This window comes from Otolemur garnettii, unplaced genomic scaffold (genome assembly GCF_000181295.1).
Source record: "Otolemur garnettii isolate 467f Iridium unplaced genomic scaffold, OtoGar3 scaffold00163, whole genome shotgun sequence".
Lineage (NCBI taxonomy): Eukaryota > Metazoa > Chordata > Mammalia > Primates > Galagidae > Otolemur > Otolemur garnettii.
In genome coordinates this window covers 1,761,795-1,766,836 of record NW_003852558.1, presented here as the reverse complement: position 1 = coordinate 1,766,836, position 5,042 = coordinate 1,761,795, and the positions used below count along the sequence as shown (strand labels likewise).

At 44.8% G+C, this 5,042-nt stretch overlaps 1 pseudogene; it reads right to left on the bottom strand.

The window, feature by feature from the left end:
* Positions 1-2,519: 2,519 nt before the first annotated feature.
* Positions 2,520-2,845, bottom strand: LOC100965674 (annotated as a pseudogene).
* Positions 2,846-5,042: the final 2,197 nt, after the last annotated feature.

Here is a 5,042-nt window from a genome sequence, read left to right as displayed (position 1 = left end):
AGGTGTATGTGGCTGGCGCCTTAGCCACTTAAGCCACAGGAGCCGAGCCTATTTTTTAAAAAACTTTATTTTAAAAAATAAGCAACAGACCAAGTTTGACCCATATACCATAATTTGCTATCCCCTGCTATATTTTTAGACATTGTCATTTTCCTGCTTTTCTTGACTATTTAATTTCTTCTTCTTCTTTTTTTTTTTTTTTGAGACAGTGTCTCACTCTCTCACCCTAGGTAGAGTGCCGTAGTGTCATAGCTCACAGCAACTTTCAACTTTTGGGTTTGATCAATTCTTTTGCCCAGGCCTCCTGAGTACCTGGGGATATAGGCATGCACCACTATGCCTGGGTAGTTTTTCTATTTTTAGTAGAGATGAGATCTTGCTCTTGCTGAGGCTGGTCTCCAACTCCTGAGCTCAGGCTATCTGCCTGCCTCTGCCTCCCAGAGTGATAGGATTACAGGCATGAGCCACCTGGCGTGGCCTATTTCTTTTCTTTTTTTTAGAGACAGAGTCTCAGTTTGTCCCCCTCAGTAGAGTGCTGTGGCGTCACAGCTCACAGCAACATCCAGCTCTGATTCTATTGTCTCAGCCTCCTGAGTAGCTGGGACCACAGGCACCCCCCACAATGCCTGGCTATTTTCTTTTGTTGTTGTTGTTGTTGTTGTTGTTGCAGTTTGGCCGGGGCCAGGTTTGAACACGCCACTCTCATTATATGGGGCCGGCACCCCACTCACTGAGCCATAGTCACCGCCCTTTTCTTTTGAGACAGTCTCAAGCTATCACTCTGGGTAAAGTGCTATGGCATCATAGCTCACAGCAACCTCAAACTCCTGGGCTCAAGTGATCCTCTTGCCTCAGCCACCCAAGTAGCTGGGACTGCAGGTGCCCACCACAATGCCCGGCTATTGTTTATTGGAGTTGTCATTGTTGTTTGGCAGGCTGGGCTGGATTCGAACCTGCCAGCTCTGGTGTATGTGGCTGGTGCCCTAGCGGCTTGAGCTACAGGCGGTGAGCCAAGGCCTATTTATTTTCTAATGAAAGGCTGGTGCTGGTTCAGCACACATGGCACAGTGGTCACTGTGCCAGCCACATATACCGAGGCTGGTGGGTTCTAACCCAGCCTGGGCCAGCTGAACAACAATGACAAGTGCAACCAAAAAATAACTGGGCGTAGTGGTGGGTGCCTGTGGCTACTTGAGGGGCTGAGGCAAGAAAATTTGCTTAATCCCAAGAGTTTGAGGTTGCTGTGAGCTGTGACACTCTACCGAGGGTGACATAGTGAGACTCTCTGTCTCAAAAACAAAAAATAAATAAATAAAAGTTTTTAGAGAATCTACGGATAATTTTGATGGTATTCATTGGGCCTACTTCTAAAAGAAGTTCTGGGAAAATTATGACCTGATAGGATCTAGTGATGACTATTTTAATTCCTTTTGTTTTGTGATAAGGAGACACTTACTCATTGGAAGGTAGTGGAAAGTGTCACTAACATAGGAGTGGAACAGAAAGGGCTAGACCATTTCTGAGCTTAGGGCATTTAGTAAGCCACCAGTGAGCTTAAGGAACTCACTAAGCCTGGCAGCCAAAGACAATGTGCTCATTTTACAGCTGTCTGTTTGTAACGTCCCTAGCTAACTATCTTAGTAAGTTGGGCCTGCTAAAAAAAGACTGGGTAATTTATAAAGAATAGAAATGTATTTATTAACGTTCTGGAGGTTGGGAAGTCCGAGAGGAAGGCCCTAGCACACTTCGTGTCTGGTGAAGGCGTCTTTGTAGTGCCCTCACATGGCGGAAGGGCAAGTGGAGAGGCAGCTCTGAAGCCTCTTTCTAAATGCTGCTAATCCCATCTCCAAGGTAGAGTCTTCATGACCTAATCTCCTTCCCAAAGTCCCCACCTCTTAATAGTCTCACATGGGGCAGTAGGTTCCCACGTATGTTCTTCTGAGGGACATATGCATCAAGCTGAAGCAGGCTCACAGAGATGGGACTCCAGAGCACGTTTTGTCCTCTTCTGTTCTAAGTTTACAGAGCTGTGACCACCCAGAGGGGTACTTTTTTTTTTTTTCATTTACATATTTTTATTTGGAAATGTTTATATCAGTACAGTGAAACTAAACATTCCACATGGGATGTCAGCAGTTTACATATCATCAATTTATTATAAAAGAGGGACATGGAAATTATTTACATGATGCAAGATTTCAGAACTTCAGTGGAATGGGCCGCTTCATGTCAATGCCATTTTTTTTTTGAGACAGAGCCTCAAGCTGTCCCCCTGGGTAGAGTGCTGTGGCATCACAGCTCATAGCAACCTCCAACTTCTGGGCTCAAGAGAGTCTCCTGCCTCAGCCTCCCAAGTTGCTGGGACCACAGGCGCCCACCACAACACCTGGCTATTTTTTGGTTGCAGCCTTCATTGTTGTTTGGCGGGCCTGGGCTGGATTTGAACTCGCCACCTTGGGTGTATGTGGCTGGGGCCTTAGCCACTTGAGCCACAGGCGCCAAGCCTCAATGACATTTTAATAGTGATTTATTTCAGTTTACATACTTTCCAAGAATGTCACCATCTCTAAATAAGAAATAATCCTTGTCATCTAGAACTACTTTAGTGCCTCCATATTCAAGGAAAAGAACTTTATCTCCAACTTTCACACTAACTGGTTGGATCTCTCCACCCTTTCCTTTAGAGCCTGACCCAACAGCCCCTACTGTTGCTTGCAATAATTTTCCTTGAGATTTTCCTGGAAGCATAATGCTCCTTTGGTTACAGTTTCGGCTGCACACTTTTCAACCAATACCCAGTCGAAGAGTGGAAGAAACTTTCTAAATGCTTGTCCTGCCATGGCTCCCACCTCCGTAGCCATCACTCTACTCTTTGCCGCGCTGCTCCAAGGAGAGACCCCGGGGTACTTTTAAAAAGTTCTCACAAAGGCACCGTATAGCCTAGTGGTGATCCTGCTAGTGTGAGTCTTGGGAAGGTCCAAGGTACACTCCTTAGTACGGTTGCAAGCATTTAGGGAGGTAAGAGGGGCGCTTCCCAAAAGGTTGGAACCACTATGTGGATGTGTGGTAAACTCCCTTCACACTGATGGTCAGAGCTGGGGCAGGGGAGGTAAGAAGAGAGGCTCGACATACAAATTTTGAGGTAGCTGTGGTTTCAGTATCCATGGATGTCTGGGATAGGGAGAGATATCTTTAGAGGTGAGGAAGACTAGGGTGGGTTCAGCCCTCAGTGTGAAGGCACCAGGTGCTAGATAAGAGGAAGTTGTATACAGGTCCTAAGTAAGAACGTGTGTGTCTACATGTTGGAGGGCAGTTGACAACACAGAGGAGGGAATAACGCCAGGAACTTAGGCTAAGGCCCAGACAAGTAGATTGGCCACACACTATGGCAGTGAGACAGTAGACAATTTCTTAACATACCTGCAGACCTCACTGTCACTGGCAGGCATGTATGCTAAATGAATAAAAGAATAAACAGCCTGAGCCTGCAGGTGATGCTGGGGTAGGGATGGGAAGAAAAGGAGCAATTGCTGCTCTGGGTGCTGAGCACTTTGATACCACCAGTCTGGGCTGACTTTGTCTGGCTGCCTTCTGATGTTCCCTCCCTAGGCCGCTTTTCACCTCCCCACTGGCCATAGCCAACTGCAGCATGTCCTAGAAACAGGCCATGGTTAAATGTTATGTATTGCATGTTATTGTCTGGGAGTTTCCTCTAGCTTCCAACTTACCCCTTCATTTCTTCTGCTGCTGCAATGGCTGAACTGCCTTAACTTGCCCAAAGGTGCCCCCTTGACCCGTGGGGTAGAATAGACCAAAGGAGTAGTAAGTCCTGTTCTGCTATAATCTGGTTATTATAATCTCCATAGTTTAGGTATGCATATCTCTCTTCAGTGAACAAGAAAGGTGTTGAATGAATTGTTAGCTCCCATGATTTGTGCAAACATAGGTAAGTACCCATGGAAGAACATTTTGTTTCTGTTTTTTGGGTTTTTTTTATACAAAATCTCACTCTGTCACCTTAAGTAGAGTGCTGTGGCATCATAGCTTACAGCAACCTCAAACTTTTGGGTTCAAGCGATCTTGTTGCCTCAGCCTCCTGAGTAGCTGGGACTATAGATGCCTGCCAGGATGCCTGGCTAATTTTTCTGTTTTTTTATAAAGATGGAGTCTTGCTCTTGCTTAGGCTGATCTTGAACTCCTGAGTTCAAGCAATCCACCCATGTTGGCCTCCTAGAGTGCTAGAATTAATAGATGGGAGTCATCATGCCTGGCTGAAAAAAATTTTCAGTGTCACCTTCATATGAGCACAGAAGTGATATAGTGAAGACAGGTGATGTATTTCAGAGAATGTGTGGCATTTTAAATATGACCCTAAAACCCTTTGACATACTTTCCATGGAGAGAAAGGATCAGGTCCCCTTCTCCTGAATCCAGGCCCTGTGACTATTTGACCAATAGGATATCATATAATTCACAGCATATTTGTGCCGATTTATGGGCCCAGGCTTTATGAAAGTGGTGGCTTTTAGTACCTGTTTCTTGAAGCCCAGCCACCATGCTGTGAGAGCCAAACAGCTACACAGAGAGGCCTGCTGGTGTTCTGGCTGCCAGCTCCGGATGATACCGTGAATACGATATGAGCTAGTGAGCGCTTACATGATTTAGGCTCCCTGACTTAGAGGTGTAATAGCTAATACTGTAGAGCATAGACAAAATATTTAGCCCTGCCTGAACTAAATAAATTGTTGTTTCAAGCTACTACATTTTGGTGTGCTATATTTTAATACATTACGATATATCACTAATACAGAAGGCCATTGATAATTACCAAAGAGATGAAAGAATAAGAAGATATATGTGGCTGGAATTTTCAGTTTTTCATCCTTTATAAATGGAAAGGGAAAATGTTTTATAAAGTTAATAATGAAGTCTTTTGATAAAGAGTCAATAAGGAAAGGAAATATGAGGAGGTGATTGCTAAGATGATTCCTGTCAAAAGAGTCACAATTAAAAAGTGTGTGAAGAGGCTTGGCACCTGCAGC